Source organism: Lygodium microphyllum, chromosome 4, assembly GCF_053477565.2.
Source record: "Lygodium microphyllum isolate KBCC chromosome 4, Lygodium_microphyllum_v1.1.10, whole genome shotgun sequence".
NCBI lineage: Eukaryota > Viridiplantae > Streptophyta > Polypodiopsida > Schizaeales > Lygodiaceae > Lygodium > Lygodium microphyllum.
In genome coordinates this window covers 127,104,706-127,130,314 of record NC_141138.1, presented here as the reverse complement: position 1 = coordinate 127,130,314, position 25,609 = coordinate 127,104,706, and positions in this window count along the sequence as shown.

Sequence of the window (25,609 nt, the reverse complement as noted above, 5' to 3'; positions counted from 1 at the left end):
AAACATAGGAGGTCCTCCAACGGCTGAATGCCGCTACCTCACTACGACTCTCCTACACCTTGGGGATTGGCCCCTCGATGCGTCGCTAAACATATATAACATACGAACACAAACTTCTCTCTTTTATGATTCGCGTATTTCCAGGAGATATACCATGCTTCCTCACTTTCTTTCCCCTAGACCCAACGCCTAGCCTACAGCTTGGACAGCCTTACTCACTCAACGTTGGTCATATTCCTCTAAAAAGTAATTGCTATGCATCCAGGAGGTATTATCTGATACTTTTTAAATTTCATGCTTCATGCAAATTGCGAATATCCACGTGCTCAAAAAATTAAGAAAATCAGTATTTGTACACATGTGGAAAATATTTCTTTCCATGAATTTAACTATCGCTTGTATACGGCGTTGCATGAACCTAGCACCGAGAAACCCTCGTACTACTAGATTCTTAATCTTGAAATATTGTTCAATCTATATGGTATGCAAAAAAAAACCGCAAGCTTTTCATCATTTCATTCAACATTTACACGCTTTTTATACACTCCAACCCCTCTCACCCGTTTAGGTTGTGCATATTGCATAGGTTTAGGATTCATTTTTCACATTTTTATTGCATAAAAGCCATAAAAACTCACTAGAACATAGAGGTAGGGCTGAACTGAGGCTAAATCTCATACTTCAGACCCCCCATACATCCACAAACATGGTTCTTATTTTTCCTTAATTTTCGACACTCAAAATCCATTTTTCTCTTATTTTCCCTATTTTCCTTGTATTTTTCAAATATTTAATGACTGAAAATTCAAAATGGGTTATGGGTTGTGGCCCTTAGGTTCATTTGCAGCAAAAAGACAAGTTTAGTTGGTGTGTCTTATGATACTTTCCATTGATGTCTCAAAAACACCCAATTTTTCCATATTTTGCATATTTACGGGTTTTTCACTACTAATTTCATCCACAACACTTATGATTTTCTGATTTTCTGAGCATAAACAATTGAAAGACATTGAAGACAACATTATAATGCATGAAGCAAATTGCATAAAAACACCATTTTCCTTTGTAAAAATGAGATTACCGTTCTTTTGCGGGTTGCGGGTTTTTATTTGCCATATCTCGGGACTGATTTCTAGCCACCATTACTGCTCGTGACAGTCCACATTCAGTAATCTTCAATCTTCTTGTACTATGGAGCAATCCGGTCTTCATTGGACAAGCATCCATCATCCATTCTTCTTCTTCCTCTTCACCACATGAATCTGCCTTTAGGGGAGAGAGAGGGAGGAGAGAGAAAGACTGAAATCAGAGATCTTCATAGAGACCACCATTTGACGGGCGAGAGGCGGCGATAGAGTCAGCATCCAGGAGGGAAGAAAGGGCAATGATCAGTGATGGGGGTTGTTTGCAGCAGCCATGCTCCATTGATCAACAATGGGGCGCATTTTTCGGTGCCATGTTTCCTCACGTGTTCTTCATCTCTCTCTCTCCACGATTCTTCATTTGCGTGTCATTTGGTTGGGGGGGTTAAAATTCCCCCAAAGGGCACCCCCCCCTTTGGTCCATGTTGTGGCCACCCTTTCAAATCTTGACCATTTTGTGACCATTTCCCCGTCCGGACTCGGAATTGAGCTCTAAAAAATCCTGGGCGTCCGGCTCAGCATCCCGCATTGGCCGGTAACTTGTGTCAACCTGCACGACTGTCTGAAAATTTATTAAAAATCAACAAGTGTCGCTCGGGCGCCTTTAAAGCACTTTGGCGCTTAAAATCGTCCTAGATCGAGCCGCCGCCTTTGACGTTGAATATTTTTCCCTTGATATTCATAATTTTTAGCTATTTTTAAGCACTTCTCGGCACCAAAATTCCGCTCTCACTCTTTTCATTGCCTTCTGGATTATATGCCGAAGTCAAAGCAAGTTTAATGCCAAGCTTGGAGAAAAACTCTCTAGCCTCATTAGTATCCAACTCACCTCTATTTGCAGTAACTTTCCCAATACATCCATATCTGCAAAAAACATCCTCCAATAGAAACTTACAAACCACTTAAGTAGACTTTGCTCGTAATGCTCTTCCTTCCACTTGATTTGTGAGATCTTCTCGTGCCAAAACAATATAGCGCATCTACCATAAACCAACAGGCATAGTAATCAAATCAAGAACCCACTTGTAATGAATACATAGTGGGTAGGTAGGACGAAGCTCATCTCTATGTCTCATTGAAGAGAACAACTGACAATTAGGACATGTCTCAACAAACTGTGAGATATCTTTATATATTCCTTTCCACCAATAACACTCTTTAATCTTCTCATAGGTCGCCCAAAGAGCTCGATGCCTAGTCCAAAGACTTTCATGGAATTCTTTCATGATATGCACCTATGAAGCTCTATCACAAACAACTCTCAATGGCTGTCCTCCTCGCTTTCATGGATGCTTCCAAAGTAGCCCACTTCGCAAGAAGAAACTATAAGCTTTTCTTTGAATTTTCTTAAAATACACATCAGTCCATCCATCCTATTTAGACATTGTGCTCAAATAATGACCAATCTGCAAATACTCTCCTATATACAAAGACTCATCTCACCAAAAGAATAGATAGCACATCCAGCAAAAGCTTCAGCAAACTCATCCACAATAGGGACAAGGCCTACAGGTGTCTTCCTTGTAGTCAAATATCTGCTTTCAAGGGCAAGGTGGAACTGATCATATCTGAAATAAAGATCACCAAAAGAATAGATAGCACATCCAGCAAAAGCTTCAGCAAACTCATCCACAATAGGTCTAGCACCAACATTCTCAATAGTGACCTTGTTTACTGGCTCTAGGTCCTGTATAAATCTGAGTGTCCCATTCTTCTTAGGAATTGTGAACCACTTGTTGGAATATGGAGTTGAAGATGGTTCTAGAATTCCCATCTTAATCTGCTCATTCAAGAGCTCTGCCAGTTTGGGCAAGTGAGCCCTCAGCACAGGAATAGGCCGTTGGAGCCCCAAGAGGAACACCAAGGAAAAGGGAATTCTCTTGCAAGAAAATCTATCTTGTAACATCAAAAAGCTTTTTTATTAGGTTTTATATGATCAGAATGAAGAAAAGAACACCAGGCACAACAAATCTTCATATAGCATCATGTAGATCTCCCACGGATTTGATAGAATCAACCATATTCTTCAATATCTTCATAAAATCCATCAATATAACAAAGAAAACAAAGGAATACACCATCTTTGAATGGAAATACATCACATAGTATTCATCTTCAATATCTTCATAGTCTTCTCTCTCAATCTCTCACATACAATCACTCTCTTTCAATAGAATTGGCTATCTCTGACTCTCTCTCTCTCCATCAATAATACATCATATCCTCACTACAATCTCTCAAAAATCACTCTCAATAATCCCTCTTAGGTCGTGGATACCCCTCCCAAGAGGTATGCCTGATATGAAGAGTCACCAGAGCCACTACAGTGTCCTTTCATAGCTCACTACTGTCACTTCACTCTAGTCTTCACTTGAGTCTTCAGCAGCTACTTCTTTCACTTCTTTCAGCTCCTTTGCACTTGTATTCACCTCTTTCCAAGGCTAGAAACTTTTCCAAGCTACACTCTCATCCATCAGAACACATACAGAAGCATACAGAATAGTCTACAGAACAGTACCAGAATAGCTACAGTATAGAACAGAACAGAACAGAAACAGAGGCTCTACAGAAGACCTACAGAAGGTTATAGAAGGTCATCAAACCCATATAACTCATACTCAAACCATCCCAAACTCTCAAAAACCATTCGATAAACTTTCACAAGATCTCAATCTTCATCAATCAATACTCCATCCCTCCTTACAGAAGACAATCAGAACAAAACGGAACAAAACAGAAGCTATACAGAAGGTATACAGAACCAATCAGAACCTATCAGAACATCACAAAACCACTAATAAACATCATAAACTTCCAAAACACAATTAATATCATCCAAAACACTCTCAAACCACTTCCAAACCAATCAATCATCTCATAAAATCAACCATTCAGCTCTCAAAAACAACAAAAATCAGCCAAAAAACAAGTCATTTCAATACTCAACATATCCCCACACTTAATAAGGAAGCGTCCTCGCGACCCAGGAAAAAGGGAATACAAGTTCAGGTAAAAGCTCAACTTTAATCTTCAATATCGCTTCAAAAACAATCCATCCACCACGACCCCAACTTATCACCTATATCTGATATAAAAATACAACGAAAGGAAAACCCTTTATACATTAACACTTCTTATCAAACTAAAAATCACAATAAATTTATAAAGGATATAAGAGTTTTCTTCTTCTTCATCAGTATCAGCTTCAACTCTCCAACCACGACCCCAACACCACAATTCTTCAAAATATAGCTCGCAATAAAATCCAATCCAATAGGCAACCACCACGTTCGTATTACATAAGTGAACTCACAACACAAATACTACACACAACACAACCATCTGAATGACTCCTCCAAAAAGAGAGATTTTCATTAAAAAGCATCCACCATACATTGGAAAGGTATCAATGAAGATGATCCCTCTTAAAAGATTGATGATTTCGGAAACGATCCATAGACAAGGATTCATCTACAAATGTTTTGGGAGGAATTTGAAAAAACTGAAGACAGCACATCCTTTCCAACAGGACCAGGTATCTGCTAGGCAAACAAAGGGCATGAAAATACAATATATCCAACTGCTGGGAATCAATGCTCACATTGACATTCATGCATAACTTTGGAATAGGCTTGGAATCATTATGAGAGTGCCTATGCATATACGCCAGGTACCAAGCAAAGTGAGCAGTTAATCGCACGGAAGGATCTGCAGACTGTGAATACAACTGAGCAAAATGAATATAGTTCTGATAAGCTTGACTGGTAGCTGTCCATTCTCCTGGAATTACTGGCCAATTGATCTGAGGTCCTGTAAGGGAATCATGCGAGCTCCATCCCCTTCTTCTGGAAATCTAATGATCAAACCCATCATAGTCACTAACCAACTGAGGTGGTTGAGATATAGAAGTGTTAGGAGAGGGAAGTGGAATAAGGAAAAGTGGATGAAGTGAGGGATAGGAAAAATCATAAAAGAAAGAATGATTTAAAGAAGGAGTGGCAGAAATTTGTAGGGAATCACTAAGGAAGGGTGTTAACTGATAAATAGGAAATGTGGAAGGTACATGAATGGATGGAGAAGGACAGGGTGGAGAAGGGGAAAATACTCTATCCTCAATAAAGGAACAGTATGTAAAAATGGAAATTTGAGGGAAAGAGGAAGGTTGGAAAAGAAGGGGTAAAATAGTTGTGGAATTAGATTGACAAAGGGAAAGATATAGATCATATCGGTGAGCCATTTGTTGGTAATATAAGAGGGTAGGAACAGAAGGTCCTAAGAGAGATCGTCTATGATAGGCATCAAAGAAGATAGAATCAAACGGATTATGTTTTGAAAGATAGGCTAAGAGATCCATCCTCAGTTGATTAGTACTCTAGGCATAGGTAGGAGCAGTGTTTTGTCTTTGATTCAGGACCACCGAATCAATCATGGTATGCCAGGAATTAGCATGACAATCAGCCACTTTGGAGGAGTAACCCTGAAACATATCAGCTATGCGCAACTCCAAATGGTTGACATACAAAACAGCTTGTAGAACCACATCTCCCACATACCATGCCATATCCACCTCATCTGGAATTAACAAGTCTCCTCGTAGATACATGTATGACATCAACATGGTATATGTCATGACAGAATCTTCAAACACCATCCTGACTACCTCTGTCAACAACTCAGCAGACCAAGCCCCACTCCATCCATCCTCCGGAAGAGGTAAATCCATCGTGGAAAGCTTCATGTAGAAGGCCAACTTTTGTAATTGGTAGTGGACAAAGAAAGAATGGTCTGGTGGAACATATTCCTAAAACTGCTCAAATGTAGACCATAACAAGTCCATTCGGGACTGCAATCTTTCCACTTTATCTTGGAATAGAGGACACAAGGTAGCCTATCTCTGAAGAGCAGCCAAGTCCTGCTGTGAAAGAGAAGGAATCAAGTGAACATTAGGGCTTGGAGGAACAAACCGTGACTTTGCCAGTTGATCTTGCAACTGCTTGATTTGGGAGGCTTGGGGTTCCACTGTGTCATTAGCAGTCTGTAAGGCTGAAAGTTTGTCATCTAAGAGAGTTTGGAACTCCTGCGCTTCTCTGGACATCCTCTCCTTCTCCTTTGAAAGGCTAGTAACCTTTGATTGAGCCTCGAGTAACTGGATCTTCAAAGAAGAGATCTCATCTCTTTGGGTGGCAACCAGTTGGGTTTGTTGTTCCATCTGCTTAAACAAATCTGCTAGGGTATCCTTAGCAGAAGCTAACTCGGATGTTGCCTTATGCAACTGGTCCTTAGACTACATGAGTTCTTCATAAAAGGACGCGTACAGCTGTTGAACACAGGCTGTTCTCACTGACAATTCAATGGAACTCTGAATATCTTTACAGAGGAAAGAAATTGCATCTCCTGAGACTAGATTGTTCAGTGAGGGAACTTATATATCCAATGAACCTTCTCGATGTGCTCTGAACAGGTTATTACAAGTGAGATACCCAGGGAGATCACTGCCAGAGGTAGCAGGAATGGGCACTGAAGGAAGTACGGAATGAGCTTTATCCGCTACCCGCTTCAAGCGTTTGCGCTGGATGACCAGGGGAGGCAGAGAATCATCATCCTCTATGTCAATAGATTCGGACTCATCTGAAGGTGGAGGAGGAGGAACTGGATCTGATGGAGGAGGTGGAGGCACACTCTTCTGGAAACCTGAATAGGTCAAGAAGACAGACAAGTATGATCCATATGTGACATTGGTAACATTACCCCTGGTGACTTTGACGAAATGTTGATCCATTTTAGTGAGGAGGTAAGTGCTCCAATCAATAGCAACTCCTTTCAACACCATTCTGGAAGCTGTGAAAAGCTCTTTGGACAAGTACTGGGATGGCGTTTTGGCAGGCATAAACCTGTCCTGAAAAAACTGACAGACCATCTTCCATACAGGATCAGTGATCATAGAAAAGGAAACTCCTGAAGAGTTTATCACCTTCTTAACATCCAGCATTTCCCTTGTTTGCTTTTGCAACAGCTTCAGAATCTCTTCATTAGAGAAAAGCTGACGAGTGGTAACAAAGGGTTCACCTTTGGAGGGAAGAGACAAAGCCTTTCCTAGGCCTTGAGGTGTCAAAGTCATAGAAATTCCCTGGACTAGTCCTGTCTTCTTGCTGTAGGAGGCCAGAAACTCATCACATAACGACGGATCCTTTGGAAGCAATGGAAAGGAAGTAGCCATAAAAGCAGCGAGTCCCGCCTTCGTGAGAGACTTAAAAGTGAGTAGGGAAGAGTAATCCCTACTAACTAATGGGACATACTGGATAGGAGGAGGAGCGTGAGAATGCGCCATTCAGATGGTTACACACACACCACAAACACAGACAATCAAGGAGAATGCCTGCAAAGCAACAGACAAAAAACCAAGGATAAGAGAATAACTAAAACAATAAAACGTGACTCGACCAACTAACCCCAAGCAAACCACAACCTAGAAAAAATTCGACATGACCTCTAGACATATGCGACCGAAAGCTTCATGCTACGCATCATACAAATACCCAGAACCCCGTATCAGGCAATAAAAGAAAAAACTACACACCGTACCCTTAACCGTAACAAAGACACTAAATCAAAATATCACCACAACCTAGACATATCAAGACTACATCGTGGATAAACCAGTGGTTGACCATGGAAATAACTCCAATGACTGCGCATACCCATCCCATGAAATCGGTTCGTTAAAAAGGGGAATTAAGTACAGTGAGAGGAAAATTAATTTAATGAAATGTTTATTTTAATAAATTATTAAGAATTGGTAAATTTTTATTAAGTGATCAACCTTAGCAAGAAAACGGCGGTTCCTTCTTAAAAAATTTAATTACCAATTATTAGGTGAAAATGGTGCTTTAATGCGAAACCCGGACTTCGATACCCAGACTGAGTCTCTAAATGCAAGTTCATTGATTACAAATTAAGGTGATATGGAGCGCTTTTTTGCCAGCGCGTGCGCTTGTGACGGCTGGTTCATTTTAATTAAAAATTATTAAAGTGCCTCTTTAGCGCACTTAGCGCGTGCTAAGTGAACGACGGGTTTATTTTAATTTAAAAAAATGGTGTGTTGAGCGCGAATGCGCGTGCCATGGTGGTGTTGAGGTTTCATAATTTTTTTTAGTAATTGTTTGTTTGTTTTTGTTTTTGTTTTTTAATTTTGGTTTGTGGTGTATGTTTTTTTTTAAGTTTGGAATTAACCGTGGGTTGTGGGGTAGCTGAAAAAAAATAACAAATAAATAAAAGGAAAAATGCAAAGAATGCGCTCTCCACAATCCAAAAATATTTGGTTTTTTTTTCTAAATATTTAGTTGGTGTGTGGAATGAAAAAGAGTGTTTTTATTATTGTTTTTGTATTTTTAAGGAATTAAGGTGGAAAATAAAATATTATGACAGCTTAGAAAAATATGCCAAAGATAAATAAAAATATTAAAGAAAGTGTTAGGAATGTTTTAGAAATTAATTTGAAATTTTTAAGCATTTTTAATGAATTTTTTCATTTTTGTAGTGTATTTTAAAAGATTTTGGAATTTTAAAATGCACAAAAATATTTTTTCTGAAATTTACAGGTATAGAAAAATATAGCCATGGGTTGCAGAAATAGGATGAAATTTTTCTAGATTTGTCTGTAATTTTTTCAGAATTTAAAGTGTTTTTTTTAATGATTTTTTTGTATTTTTCAATGTTTTTGTTTTTTTTTTAATTTTAAAAGGGTTTACGGGTGTGTGAATTAAAAATCTGGGAAAATACCCAGCAATAGGCTGCGTGGCAGCTGCGTGTCAGCAATCAACGATCAAAGTCCCGCAGCCGCGCACGAACAATCGCACGATCAACCACAAGCTCCCACGCGCGTGTACACACCCGTGCGCGTGTCAAAGGACAGAAAAGGTGATCGGCGTGTGTGGGGGAACAGCGGCTGAGGAAGGGGGACGGTGGGTTCGTCTGGCGGGGTTTCTACGCGAGAACAGGGGTTTGGGAAGGGGTACGACGGAGGTGGGTGTATTGGTGATGGGACGGGAGGCTGGCAGAGGGTAGGGGATGGATGTGTGCAAAAGGTAGGGGGAAAGGGGGCCTGGTTAGGGGTGGTGGGGAGTGTGTGGTTATATGGTGTGAAGGGGGGCTAGTGGAGTGAGGGAGGTTGTGTGTGCTGGGGGTAGAAACAGAGATTAGTGGGGGTGGGTTATGGTGGTGGGAACAGGGAGTAGTAGAGGGGGTAGGGTATGGGGGTGGGAAGTGGGTTTAGTGGGTTAGTGGGTTATGAAGGGGTATGAAGGGGGGCTAGTGGGGGGTAAGGTTATGGGGGGTGGGAAGGGGGGCTAGTGGGGGGTAAGGTTATGGGGGGTGGGAAGGGGGGCTAGTGGGGGGGTATTTTGGGTGTGGTGGGAAGGGGGTTTAGTGGGGGGGTGTTTTGGGTGTGGTGGGAAGGGGGTTTAGTGGGGGGTAGGTTTAGTGGGTGTGCTGGGGGGTGCGAAGGGGGGCTAGTGGGGGGGTAGGTTTAGTGGGTGGGAAGGATTTGAATGGGGGGTTGGGCGGGAATGCGGGCGGTGCTGGAGCACCGCCGGCGAAGGAGGAACGACTTGGCAAGGCAGTCGAAGACGAGGGCGACGCGTCGGAGGGCGGGGGTCGATTGGCGAAGTGGGCCGGGCTGGAGGGCGGCGCTGCACGACGGCTCGGGCGCTGCAACGGGCGTAGGGCGGGCGACTCCGACGGTGAACGAGCGCTGCGACACGGCAGCAAGGCGGCGCGGCACGAGGCTTGGCGGCGGCTGCGATGGCGACAGGAGGCGGCTCGGCGGACGACCAGGAGGCTGGAGTAGGGTGGCTCGAACAGGGTGGAGCAGGCGGCGATGGGCGACTGGCGCAGGGCCACCGGGCGGCCGACTGGCGAAGCAAGCCGGGCGGCTCCAACGGTGAATACAAGGCGGCGGCTAAGGCGCTCCAACGGTGAACGCAGGGCGGCGTCTCAGGCGGGCGGGCAGCTCCAACGGGCGAGGAGGACGAGGGGAAGAGGGAGAGGAAGGAGGGGAAGGAGAGGGGAGGAAGGAGGAGAGAAGAACAAGAAGAGGAGGAGGGGAAATGGCAGGGAGGAAGTAGAAGAGAAGAACAAGAAGAGGAGGAGAAGAAGGGAAAGAGAGGGAGGTGGAGATGGAGGGAAGGGGGGGGATAGAGAAGGACATGGGGAGGGGGGGGGGGGGGGGGGGGGGGGGGGGGTGGAAAGGGATATGGGCGGGGTCCATAGGGGGGGTGCCTAGGGGTTGGGAATGGGCGGGGTGCCCAGGGGATGGGAAGGGGGGTAGGGTAGGGTAGGAAGATGGGCAGGGGCCCAAAGGGGGAAAATGGGCGGGGGGTCCCATAAAGAAGAGGCGTACCCCCCCCGTCCTGCGCTCGTGCGCGGGGCGGGGGTAAAAGAATTTGCCGTGACGGGATGGAAAGGGCGCCCGGATACGGGGACGAGACACGGGATGCAACCAGGGCGCGTTAAAACGCATAAAATCGAAAAAGGGCGCATTCATGCGCAGGACAGGCCACGTAAAAACACATAAAAAATAAAGAAAAACTAATAACTCCCAATTCGGACGTCAAAACGAAAGGGCGTAAAAACAAAAAGTGGGCAAGACGAAAGGGGGAAGATAGGGAAAATGTGCAACGGGAGGTCCGGGAGAAAGACAGGGCGTTCACGTGCAAAAAACACAAAAAACGTATCAAAAAACGCAATTAAAAATTAATATCAGAAAATGCGTGCATCGGAACAAAGTGCACAAAAAAGAAAAAATGTACAAAAAGACGTGCCCGACAATCTCATCACATCAGAACATAGTTCCGACTGAGATAAGACGCGTTCACATGGGAAAAACCGAAAAACTAAACCCTAAAATGGGATCGGAAATTAATATTGGACGAACCGTTCGTCGGAATGACATGCAGTAAGAAGGAAAAATGTCCGCAGGAAGGGATGGCACAGGGTTGTCACGTTAAAACACAATTCTGGTTGAAGTAGGAGGGGTTCACATGCAAAAGACACCAAAAATACGCCCGAAAGCTCATTGAAAAATTAATAATTAAAAATACGGAAGTCGAAAGAGGGTGGAGAAAAAAGGAAAAAGGTGGGGGAAGGCACGGGGGACACGGTTGTCAAATCAAATTGGAATTCCGATGCAAACAGGGCAGGTTCACAGGGAAAAATGTCAAAAAGACGCACGAAAAAGTCTTAAAAAATCGAAAAATTAATATTGGACAAACCGTGCATCAAAATGACATGGAGTAAAAAGGAAAAATGTCAGGGGAAAAGTGATTGTCAGGGCTATGATGTTATATCACAGTTCCGAAGCAAGAAAAGCGTGTTCACATGGAAAATCGGAGAATTTGCGTAAAATACTTCAAAAATTAATAACTCAAAAACCGTGCATCGGAACAAGGGTAGGTAAAAAGGAAAAATGGTCAGTTCAAAGGGAGGAACAGGGCTATAAGGTTGGATTTGGACTTCGGTGAACGTAGGATGCATTCACATGGCAAGACCTCCAAATCAGGGAATGAAGGAAAACTACAAGGGAACAGCCCCAAGGGTGGGTGAAAAATGAACGAATAGGTAGGAAGGGACCCCATTAGGGTAACAGCAAGTCATGGCATAGAGGCATGAGCAAGTTGAGGCATATGCAGAGCGGTATGCAATGTAAACGCGCAGGGACGCGTCCCCACACTTAAGACCTTAACAGATAGGTTTAACCGAGCAACAGGGACCTAGGACCACGCCACAGACCATCCACTAATGTCCCCACATTTAAAACATGAACGTCACTGAGAAATAGAAGGTGTAGGGTTAGAAGAACTTGGCCCATTTTGTCAAGAATCAAGGTTGAGTGTCGATGGCACGTCCTGTGTTGTTGTCAGCCTGCTGGAGGTACCAAGGCATCTTCTCAACGCACATCCGTCATGGCAGGGACCACACGGCAGTTCCTAGGGAGGTAGGTGATGGAAGGAATCGCAGTGTATTCGATATCGAAGGATATTGCACTCAACTCACAGTCACTCAAATGGAATGAAAGAACAGTCATGCGCCCCATGACTAATATCACTCGAGGAAGAATGATTGAAACCCATATCTCATGCCCAGTTTAGGAATCAACAAGGGGATGGTGCAGAAGGAGTATGCCACGGTGCACAGTTGATGGTGCATTAGTGCGTCGAACCCATCTGGCATAAGTGCAAGGAGGAAGGCAAGGGAGCCTTACAGTGCAATGTACAGAACAGGGTGATGTGTCCTGTGATGACGGCAAAGACCCATCCCGTGGGTGCATAGGGAAACGGGAACATACCTGACTCCAAATGTCGTAACGTCCCTCAATCTCACCTCTCGGTAATTGATTGAAGAAACTCCAGTCACACTCAACCCACCCTCTGTCTCATGCTCTGTTGACAGATACAGGAGGGCATCCCTTTCCTGAAACCCATTGATGTAATCCTCACAGTCACTTGTGCAAAGGTTGTATGCCTTGTGTGCATTCGATGGTGCAACTGTGCATCCCGCCCTGTGATGGCATACAGTGCGAGAAGGAAGGCCAGGGAGCCTTATAGTGCAGTGCACAAAAATAAATCGTGCTTTGTGCATTGAGAGGCCCATCCTGTGCGTGCAACACTTCATTCATACTCCTCACCTCTCATTTGATTGGAAGGAAAAAGATTGGTCACTCGCCCCACCCTCTGTCTCACTCGTTGTTGATAGTTACAGAGGACAACCCATACTCACTTCCCCATCCGGTTAGGATGAAAGCTCACGTCACTCGATTATTTGTCGATGAAGATCGCATCGTCAGTTTTGCTGAAGAGGCGTACCCAGGGAGGTAGCCATCAAATCGAACATTGTGTTGAATAGAACATGGCGTCTGTTAAAGGACAGTTAGACGCTCTGCAGAGAGACCCAGGGCACAGCGTACCAAGGGAGGCAGCTTCGGAACTGGATCTTGGAAATTTCAAGTGATGAATCCACTTTCTGGACTGCTGGGTGTTGCCACCCTTTCCACAGCCAGCTTCTCGCCCAAGGGTGGTTATCACCTTTTCTTGGAACGAGGCCTGCTATGACAGGGAATTGCTTCCTTTTCTCCCATAACAGTTTTGTTTTTCTTGTTTTCGTTTTTTTTTTCTTTCTTGTTTTTTTCTTGTTTTCCCCTATTCCCGAGGGTGTTTCCACCTTTTCTCGAAGAATAGGTCGGCATGACAGGGACCTAAGTCCTTTTCTCCCATGACCGATATATATTTTTTCTTTTTCTTGTTTTTATTGCTTTTGTTTTATTTTCTCTTCGAATTAAACAAGGGAATGGTAGAAAGACCATGTATCTGAACCAATCTCGCCACTGTCGCTGGTGGAAAATAGAGGATAAGAGATCAAGGTTGGAAGGTGGGGTGGAGGGGACAGAGGGTTGTGTCCACCTTATCAGGAGTGGCTGGAGAACGGCTATCAGAAGTAGCATCATAAGAAGTACAGTGCCGCGCCAACAAGGGAAAGGATCAGATGACCATGATTGTCAAGATCCCCAAGAAGGGAAGTACTTCTTCAGGCGATATCCATTAATCAAGAAGGGATCATCAGAGACATCAACGGTCTGCACTTGGACAGAGCCATTAGGGTTGACGGCAAGTACCTTATATGGGCCCATCCACCGCTGTTGAAGCTTGCTAGGAAACTTGCCAAATCGTGAATCATAAGCTAGGACCAAATCATCTTCTTTGAACTCCTTATGCTTGATGAAGCTGTCATGGTAAGCCTTGCGTCGAGCTTGCGTGGCTTCCATGCACTGTAGAGCCATCCTGTGAATTTCGCCCAAACATTCCAAGTGCAGGAGACGACATTGCAGTGAATCATCGTCCCCCAAACGCTCTTTGATAGCCACTCTCAAAGAGGATAATTCTAGTTTAACAGGAAAAACAGCTTCTGTACCATACACCAGCTGGAAGGGTGTCTGTCCTGTTGCTGCTTTATGGGAGGTTTTGTACGCCCAGAGAGCCTCTGTAAGTCGATCATCCCAGTCACGACAATGTGCGGCAATTGTTCTTATCAGAATCGAGCAGAAGATGCGATTGGTGACTTCGACTTGGTCATTGGCTCTGGGATAATAAGCAGTGGACTTGCGATGGCGGATCTTATACAGCTCTGTCAACTCTTCCATGACTTTATTAATGAAATGAGTGCCTCTGTCACTTACCAGCTCTAAGGGACTGCCAAAACGGGTGATGATATTCTCGTACATGAACAGGGCGACGCTGTTACCATCATCCCGCTTTAGGGCTTTAGCTTCACACCACTTTGTGACATAATCCGTACATACGAGGATGTATCGGTTCTGTTTCCTTCTGGTAGAAGGATCGATTGGACCTACGAAGTCGATGCCCCACTTCTCAAACGGCTTTAGGGGAAGGATAGGTTGCAGTGGCATGGCACTTGTCTTGGTGGGTTTCCCCATTCGCTGACAAGCATCACATCTTTTACAGTAATCATAGGCATCCTTATGAAGGGTAGGCCACCAGTATCCTGCTAGCAGAGCCTTCCTGGCTGTAGCTTCTCCTGCAAAGTGACCTCCACATGGCTCGTCATGGCAAGCCTTCAGAACAATCCCAATCTCATCTCCTGCAACACATCTTCTGAGCACTTCATCTTTGCCTTTCTTATACAATGCACTGCCTAACAGGGTGTAGGGGGTTGATTCTAGCATAAGCTTCTTTCTCTCTCGATTAGAAATACCAGGAGGGTACTGTTGGGTTGCCAGCAGATTGGCAATGTCTGCATACCAGGGAGTTACAGTTTCTACGAAGAATAGGGAAGCATCAGGGAGGTTTGGATCATCCTGCTCCTCATCTGCAGTTTGTGGGATACGCGACAGATGATCAGCTAGAACATGGGAATGACCAGGCTTAGTAATTACCTCAAAGTCGTACTCCTGGAATAGAAGGAGCCATCTCATCATTCGTCCTTTCATATCTGCTTTGTTCATCAGGAAGGACAGGGCCTCATGATCCATATAAAATTTAAAGTGGGTGGATAGGAGATAGTGGCAGAACTTCTCTAGGGCAAACACCATTGCCAAGCACTCCACCTCTGTCACTGTGTAGTTCCATTCCCTATCAGTGACCTTCTGGCTTGCATAATAGATCGGTTGATCCAGCTTCGAGGAGCCCTTCTGGCATAGGACAACACCTAAGCCTTCACTAGATGCATCAGTGTGTACATGGAACTCTTTCGTCCAATCAGGAGGTTGCAGAATGGGTGCCTCAATCAGACACTGCTTCAGAGTATGGAAGGCTTTGTCACATTCTTCCGTCCAAGTAAACTCTGCATCTTTTCTCAGAAGCTTGTGCAAGGAGGTTGCCTTTGTTGCAAAATGGGCTACGAACCTTCTGTAGTAACCCACATGGCCTAAGAATCCCCTCAACTGTTTGAGGTTGGTAGGTGCTGTCAGAGCTGTGATCTTTTTTATCTTTGCAGGGTCTGTTGATATCCCTTGTGCAGAGACAATGTGGCCCAACAAAACTCCAGAAGAGACCCCAAAGATGCATTTGTCGGGGTTGAGGGAAATCCCATACTCCCGGCATCGATCAAAGCATCGTTCCAAATGTCCCCAGTGTTCACGAATCAAACTATAGACATAGAAGTCATCCAAATATACCTCAATAAAGTCGTGCAGATGATTTTGGAATGCAGCCATCATGACTCGCTGGAAAGTAGCAGGGGCATTGCAGAGCCCAAACGGCATCACTCGGTAAGCGTAGGTCCCCCATTCTGTGGTGAAGGTTGTTTTGGATTGGTCCTCTTCTGCTATCTGCACTTGGTTATATCCACTGAATCCATCTAGAAGGGAATAAAGCTCATGTCCTGCCACTGTGTCCAACAATTGGTCTATGAAAGGGATAGGAAAGTGATCCTTCTTCATCTTGGAATTCAACTTGCGGAAATCCACACATATTCGCAATTTTCCATTCTTCTTGGGTACCACCACGATGGGTGAAACCCATTCACTATTTGCCACTGGATAGATGAACTCGGCTTCCAGAAGCTTCAGCAGCTCTGCTTTCACCAATGTGGAATAATTCGGGTTCATTCGCCTCTGTCGTTGCCGTACTGGCTTGGCATCAGGCTCCAAGTCAATATGATGCTGACATATTGTGGGATCAATCCCCTTTAGGTCTTTGTAGGACCATGCAAACACGTCCAAATTTTCTTTCAACAAGTTGTACAAGGTTGACAATTCCTCATCTGGGAGGCTGCTACCCACCTTCAAGTGGCGTTCAATGCCTTCTGCATCCACAAAGGTTAACTTCCTTTCACCTTCTACTTCATGGATGAAGGTCCCGCGGACTGCTTTTGGATACAGATCCGACTCCTTCAAGGGAGTGGTATCCTCTTCTAATGTCCCACTAGAACCAACTTCTTCTTTTGCTGGAGACTTAGGGTGCTCCTTGAGATGTTGAAATGGGATTAGAGCCGTTTCGGGTTTGGTTTCACAATTAATTACCTCTTGGCTGGAAGACTCATCTTCTGATGACCCATCCAGGAACGTCACATAATAGGGACCCTCTAATTTCTATTGGGTTTGTGGGACTGGTGCTTGGTGGCACGGTGCATCATCATCATCTTTCTTTGGCAAGGATGGGTGAGGACGGCAAGAGCCACTGCTGAAAGATGGCTTGTTCTTCTTAATCCATTTCTTATAAAGATTTTGCACATGAGAAGATCCATTTACCAGACCAAATGGTACCATCGACATTCTGTCCCATAGCATGAGCTCGTCTGCTTCTGATGCTTCTGAAACTTCTTCTCCAAATGTATCCTCTTCGGATGGGATAGATTCTTCTGGCTCACTTTCATAACCTTCTTCGTCCATATCATCTCCATCCTCTTCTGTCTCTGTCTCTGTCTCTACTTCTGTTTCTGTCTCTGTCTCTGCTTCTGCTTCTGCTTCTGGCTCTACTTCTGCTTCTGCTTCTATCTCTGTAGGAACTCTGTAAGAGAAGAACAGGTTCTCTATTTCATCTTCTGTCTCTGTCTCCGGCTCTACTATGGCCATGTAACAGGGAGAGCAGTACATCCATGCTTCTATCTCACTGTCAAAAGTGATTTCGAAAATCGTTCCTGGTTCAGGCAAGAAGTATTCACCCATTGATAATGGCTTTGCATCTTTTGGGAGTTGGCTTACAGTATCCACTGTTAAGGAACGTGCCACTGTTTTCTTGGGAAGGATCTGTTTGACAGTATCTTCGTCCGCGGATGTTCCATCGGTAGCCTCATTAGGCGAGTCAGAAGATAATTCCAAGAAGGTGGATCCATGTCCTTTTTGAGAACCATACAGTTTCAGCACCACTTTATTGGGTCCTCTACCCAAGGTCAAGGTTCCTTTGAACCAATCCATCCTTGCTCTGGCTTCAAAAAGCCATAGTCTACCCAGTAACAGAGGGTAGGATGTACCATAAGAGTTTGGCTTCACCACCAGATAGGTTAGCCAATAATCTCTTCCAGCCACTGTAGTCTTCACATATGGGAGAATGCCCAAAGGCTTGATTCTGCTTTGATCTGCCAGTCTGATGAGCCATTGGGTTAGTTGCACACCTTGTAGGACTAGATCCTTCATTGTTACATCCGTCATAATGTTCACTGATAAACCTCTATCAATCAGTGCATTTGCAATGAAGCAGCCTTCAATCCACACGCCAGTCTCTGGGGTACCCGGATCTAGGAAGGCGTTAGCTACGTCCACTTCTTTTACAGGCTCTGGAGCTTTGTTGGACTTTGTTGCTGTTGAAGGAGCAATCCTTAAGCCACGTCTTCTTGTCAGTATACTTTTGAACCTTTTTCGACAACTAGGAGACAATATTAATAGTTGTCGAAATGTAAGGTTTGGTTTAAAGGTATCTAGATCTCTGACCAGATCATATTCCTTAATGGGATCCACTGGCTTCTCTAACCGGTTAGGGAATGGGGCAACACCCATTTTCATTTTCCCTCTTTCTTCCAACAGAGGCATCTTGGAAACTTCTTTTGCCACTTGCGGCACCTCCGCCTCTTCTGTCTCCTGGACCTCTGATCCTGTCTCTATAACTCTCTGTGGCACTGTAGTGCTCTGTACGGCATTGTCAAGCTCTGTTCTGAACTTCACTGTTCTGGCAGGAGAGTTATTTTCTTTCTGGATAGGTGGTTCCTTCTTGTTTGCACGTGTGATGGCAGCAACTTCTAATTCCACTAAATTGGAGGTAGGCTCTTGGGCCTTAGCCGGATTGTCAGTAGCACTGTTTTTCACTGGGGCTGGGCTTGGATAGTCTTTTGCAGTATGGCCTTCTCCTTTGCATCGACTGCATAAGGGCTTGTAATCCACTGACCTTCTGGGATTTGGACAATTTGGTGAAATGTGTCCCTTTTTTCCGCATCTGTAACACTCCACTTCTGTTCTCTGACCACCGCCAGACTGTCTTCCTCTGTAACTTTGAGAAGGAAATCTTCTGGGTCCGAAATTAGGACCAAACTCTCTAGGCTTGGGTCCAATATCCTGTGTTGTCATTTTGGATTCCAGCAAGTTGAATCCTGCATCTTCATCCTTTCTTCTCCTATCATGCATCTCTTTCAGAGAGCAAATGTCCTCTGTATGGTTCTTCCGCAAACAGTAGGAACAGAAGGCTCTAGGGATGGTTGGTTTTCGTGTACATTCAGTGGCTAAATGGCCTGCTTGATGACACTTACCACACCAAGTATTTAACCGCATTACATCTCTTCCTGCTCCTACAACGTTGGATATGCTAGCGGTATTCACTTTCAGCGTCTGTAGCTGTTCTGTAATCACATCCATCAACTCCTTTTTTATGTTTGCGACTGAGTTGGATAAGTAATCCTTCAAGCTTTCTCCTCAAGAGGTACTGGCAGTAGGGTTTTGAGGAGTCTCTATAATCACTGCATAAACAGGTTGGGCTGGTGCAGAGGGATCTCTATTCTGATTCTGATTCAGAGCTCCTGTTTGAACTGTTAGCTGTTGGCTCCAGTTGGTAGGGTTCCACTATTGCTGCTGATTTGGCATTGAGGAAATTGGTTGGGACCGTTGTTGTTGTGGTTGAACCATCATTTGAGGCATGGATTGTGGCCACTGTGGATTTAGTGCACTGTACTGTGATACTGGGGGCATCTGTTGGTAAGGGTAGGGGACAGTCCCTGGGACTGCAGTTGGTGGGTACATCATTCCTGGCATCAGAGGAGGTAGGACTCCTCTTCCTGGATTCATCGCCAATCTAGCTTCCACTTCATCGTACAGTCTTGCATCTTCTGTTGGCAGCTTGCAGTGTGGCTGGTCTTTGCAGCTCCATAAACTTATGGAATTCTGGTTGTAATCCTCTGAGAAACACCCCCTTCTGAATGCCATCATCTAGATTATGGTTAGTCCATCTCTTCAGGATGGATTCCATTCGTGAGACATAAGCTTCTACTCTTTCTCCAGAGGACTGACTTAGGTTCATAAATTCCTCTCGCATCCGCTCTTCAAAATCTTCACGCCTGAATGTAGTGAGGAAGGCCAACTTTAGGTCGTCCCATGTGCCAAAAGTTCATGCTGCTTGTCTCTCATACCACTGAAACGCCGCGCCCTTGAAAGTGGCGGGGAATATTGCTAACCAATGCTCAGGGGTTCTGGCATTGTTAGCCACACATGCTACCATAAACTCTGCTACATGAAGATCGGGGTCTTCATTGTACTCTCCCTTAAAAACTGGCAATGGGACTACATTCGCTGGCCTGTCATCGATATTTCCAGGACAGATCTGGCTTGGAAGTGGACCTCCAGCAGGAGGGGGAAGGGCTTGATGTGCCATTGGGACTTCTGTAAAGAGTTCCGCAAGGGCGTCAAATGCAGCTTCTGCTGCAAGCTCGTTCTCGGCTCTGATTTTTGATTTCTCTCTTCTCACATACCTCTGGACTCGTTCTAACGCTTGCCTCTTTATTGCGTCATTCATCAGGGGGTTGGCTCCACTATGTTGTTAGTACTCCACAGAGGGTTAACAGAAGGCTTCAGTCTCTGGAGGACTGTCTTGCCAACATTTCTTCTCCTTCTTCCTTTTCAACGTCTCTGAATTCTGCTTTCATGCCACTGCACAGAGAAAGGTATTCGGTTCTGAAGGTGTCAAAATGCATACGTCTGAGCATGGTGGTCGTGCCATCATCATAGTAATGCCAGCTTCTGATGGTTTCAACAGTGTATGTTGTAAAGAACACTCTGTCTACCAACTTCCAGTGGGTTGCCAATTGAATAAACAGAAGATTATCAGTGCACCAAGCATCCCATGTATCTTACTATTGAGCATCCACGAACAAATTCCAACTCTTTTCCTTCTTGTCTCTGTGAACCTCCACAGACCAAGACTCCTGAAGCTTCTTCACAATCTCCCACTTGATGATGTCTGGAAACTTCTCAATGAATGCCAAATCTTCCGTGGATGGTCATTCTCTCTGTTTCTTCTCTTCAGTTTGTCCCCAAACAGTTTGCCACCAAGATGCAAGTTTCTGCTGCTTCAACAGGAAGAGGAAATTGTCCACCACATAGAGCATGCATCATGATGGTGATGTGTTTCTGCCATTGTGGGATGAACTTCTTGTGGAAAGTGGCTTTGATTATGAGAAATTCCAACTCTTCAGTGGAAGAAGGAACTTTATAAACATCCATTGAATTCTTCTCTTCTTGTCAATGCCATTTCCTTCATTTTCAGCCTCTTCTGGTGCTTGTTGATGGCAAGTTTCCCCGGCTGCGCACCAAAAACATGGAGCCCCAAGAGGAACACTAAGGAAAAGGGAATTCTCTTGCAAGAAAATCTATCTTGTAACATCAACAAGCTTGTTTATTAGGTTTTATATGATCACAATGAAGAAAAGAACACCAGGCACAACAAATCTTCATATAGCATCATGTAGATCTCCCACGGATTTGATAGAATCAACCATATTCTTCAATATCTTCATAAAATCCATCAATATAACAAGAAAACAAAGGAATACACCATCTTTGAATGGAAATACATCACATAGTATTCATCTTCAATATCTTCATAGTCTTCTCTCTCAATCTCTCACATACAATCACTCTCTTTCAATAGAATTGGCTATATCTGACTCTCTCTCTCTCTCTCTCCATCAATAATACATCATATCCTCACTACAATCTCTCAAAAATCACTCTCAATAATCCCTCTTAGATCGTGGATATCCCTCCCAAGAGGTATGCCTGATATGAAGAGTCACCAGAGCCACTACAGTGTCCTTTCATAGCTCACTACTGTCACTTCACTCTATCTTCACTTGAGTCTTCAGCAGCTACTTCTTTCACTTCTTTCAGCTCCTTTGCACTTGTATTCACCTCTTTCCAAGGCTAGAAAACTTTCCCAAGATACACTCTCATCCATCAGAATACATAAAGAAGCATACAAAACAGTACGAGAACAGCTACAGTACAGAACAGAACTGAACAGAAACAGAGGCTCTACAGAAGACCTACAGAAGGTTATAGAAGGTCATCAAACCCACATAACTCATACTCAAACCATCCCAAACTCTCAAAAACCATTCAATAAACTTTCACAAGATCTCAATCTTCATCAATCAATACTCCATCCCTCCTTACAGAAGACAATCAGAACAAAACATAACAAAACAGAAGGTATACAGAACCAATCAGAACCTATCAAAACATCATAGAACCACTAATAAACATCATAAACTTCCAAAACACAATCAATATCATCCAAAACACTCTCAAACCACTTCCAAACCAATCAATCATCTCATAAAATCAACCATTCAGCTCTCAAAAACAACAAAAATCAGCCAAAAAACAAGTCATTTCAATACTCAACAGCCGTAGATTCCAAGGGACATGCAAAATGGTGAAAATAACCATAGGCATCACAACCCTAGGATCAACGCATCCAATCTCATGTGGAAAGAAAGCAAAAGCTTTTTCATGTCTGCATAGCATCTCTTCAAAACATCTTACCTCTTCAAGAAGTAGAAAACCTTCAATCTCAATCTTCATCTCTTTCAATGTCTCAATTGAAAACTTATGTCCAATACCTGTAGGATCTCGCAAAGGAGGTTGCATAGCAGCCCTTCTAATCATCTCATCACTGTCCAAAGGTAGCGGTCCTGCAACTGGTCGAACCTTCTTGTCAACTGTCTTATGTTTTGTCTGAACTCTAGCTTCATTGCTACAACCTGCAGATTTCACCCCTTGATGAAAATACCCTAGCAAACACAAATTTGGATGTGTATAAGCAGCAACACCCAAATCTTTTTTTTGAAATATGTCATCAAGAAATTCTTTTTGCTGAGAATCCTCAGCACCCAAATTCTTTGAAGCATGAAATTAGCAATCTCACAATACATTGCCAGAGAATGAACCTATAAGATATATGACATCCCTTGATTGTTAGCATTAAACAAATCCAAAAGTTCTTCCATGGTATCTGAGCAGCATGAAAGGCCATCATAGAGACCATCTATCTAGTCTTCTTCCTGCAAAACACTTACAATCATCAATTCTTTTTCTTTTCTTTTTACATACTGCATGGCAGTTCTAGGCATATCAGAAATATGCTGAAAACACAAAGTACTTTCAGCGAATACACCATAAACACATGAGAAAAAACTGCCGCTGCCAGGAGGTGAGAGCTTCTCCTGACTCGTACCACCATTGTCTCGCAAGATAGTGGTACCTAGCAAAAATCCAGCTCTCCTGCTGGAAGAGGGGAATCCCTCAAGGAATCTTTATTCCATTGATGATTAATACAAACAATCATGAACTGAACAGCTCTCTTCCCATCCTTGCTTTGGATCCATGTATAGGCAGATCCATCATCGAGAACCTTAGTCTCCATTCGAGACTCAGCAATAAATAGCTGCCCCAAAATAATAGGATAAGAACAAGAGTTTTGTACAAAGAAATGATAGGACTCACCCACATCTCCAATGGAAATCTTCAGATTTGGGCAAGCAACATATAAATCCCGTGCAATGTTGTTGGCTATATGCATGCACCAACCATGATCAACATCAACTGGCCATCTACCAGTATCATATAATCCTTGCACAATTACATTAATCTCAGAACCATGATCCAAAAGTGCAACGCAAGGAGTTTCAGTCTCACCAAGCTTGACGACAGTTTCCGTAGTCGTACGAGCCCAGTGACTTTGAGAAAAATGGCTACGAGGCACCAATCTGGGCGCATCGTCGCTTTCATCATACTACATGGGCTGAAGTAAAGATTGAAGAGACTTCTTAGACTGCATACATAGAGATCCTTCTGCAGATCCCTCATCAACCTCCTCAATTTGTAATCCATAGAGAATAGCCTCTACAACAGCTAAAACCTCTCGATGGATCATATCTTGCGATGGTTCTTCAATAATTTGGCACTTTCTTTTTATGATGTCTATAATAACATCATGGAACTCTCTCTTGGCAATCCCCAAAACTTCTCCAAGTGTAAATTCAATCTTGCAATTAAGAATTCGATCTTCAAGTACCTTTTTCAAATCTGTGAAAGACTCGATGTCAGATAGCAGCTTGAATCCAAGTTGCTTCTTTGGCTTCAAATCCTTTAACTTTGGGGCCTTTTTGTCTTCTTATATCTTTGGCTTTTTCTCATTAGCCATGCTCTGCTCTGGTCCTAAAGCAGAGGGCTAAAGAACTCGCTCACTCCTCCTAGTTGCTTTCTTTTCTGGTTGATCATTATCTCTTTTGTGCTTTTCTTCAACAAGTGCTTCAAATCCTTGAGATTTTGCAATATAAGCATAGATAGAGAAGACATTTACACGATCATTCCATCCGGTTCCTTTTCTAATTATATCTCCTATGAATGAAAGTTCAAATGAAAAAACTTTACCTTTCTTTTTCGCATGCATTGCATAAGAGCATAAAGGAGACTTATCTTTCGGTAACTGCTCCAATTGAAGACCATAGGTTGTAGCTTCTCTTGCTGCCTCTTGCTTTACACAAGAGGAATGTAAAAGAGTTTCTTCCAATAATTTCTTCATACCTCCTTTGCCGAAATTTGTTTTGAGTGGTTGCTCTGAGTCTCCGAAGCATATCATCCTATCCTCACACCACCAACTTCAATCTTTTCACCTCTTCGAAGTCTTGACAATCTTTGCACTCATGGTCTGGACTATCACACCATATGCATCAATGAACACGATCATTTCTGGAAGAATTCATAGGAGTGGAAGAAGAGGGAACAGAAGTCGGAGCTAGGTTAAGTGGATGATGATCTCTTCTGGCCATCTTTATCTGAAGATCCTTCAGGTTTTTTGAAATTTCTTCCACCATGTCTTCAACAGTTGGTTTGGCAGATGGCATGACAACTGCCGTAGGAATAGACATAGACATAGGCATAGGCATAGAAGCAGGCATAGACATGGGGTGGGAGGTAGAAGAAGTGGAAGGAGCAGTAGGAGAAGTGGAGGTAGGAGTAAACATCATTAGGGGGTTTGCATACCATTTTGTAGACGCACCTTCCATCTTCGCCTCTTTGTTAATGTGGAGACCGCTTCAACAGCATCTTGCCAATCTGTCTTCAGTCCCATAGGCTATGTTATTCAAGAAGCTCTCCCAACTTGTCCTGAATTGCAAGATCAGTCGCCTGCAAAAATAACTCCACTTTCTTCGAATTTAGGGCTCTTTGTTCAAGTGTATCTAATTGATTGTAGCGTTCTTCAAACTCACGCAATAACTCAGAAGCAACAAGTCCTTTATTGGGCTGATAGACCCACTCCCTGAATATCTTCTGAGTAGCAATGCCATAATCTTCCAAGAAATATTCATATTTAAGCGCCTTCTTGAAGACATTCCAATTTGAATCTTACACAAATAAATCAGTCACTCTAATCCGCAAAGCAGGCATGACAAGCCGTAAGAAGTAGTTGCTCCAGTTGGTAGGAACACCAAAAAAATGCATCTGGCTTTCAAAAGTTTTAAGATAAGCTGAGACATTTCGGCCATCAAATAATTTACGTTCACTTACCACAGTCTCGATTGCTTTGGTTGCTCCATGTGTATGCTCTAGTGCTTGATGTAGCATCCGTTGTTGATCCAATTGTTGTTGATGCAACTGCTGTTGTTACTGCATAGATAACTGCATCTGTTGGTTATGCATCATAATAGCCAAAGATAGAGTCTGCGATAGATTTTTCATCTCCCATCTCGATGATGAAGTGGGTGGAGTATTTGAAGAATCTCCCATCTTGCCAATCAAAATCAGAAGCGACACTTTCACGTCAGGTTCACCAGATATCGCACGGGATTCGCACAGGGGTTTGTGAATATGTCACTCGTCGCAGGGCTCGGGGGGCTCACTATATATATATTCTCTATATTATAATGTGTGTTCATGGCCTATTTATAAATATCCTAATCTGTGAATTTTTCTTGAA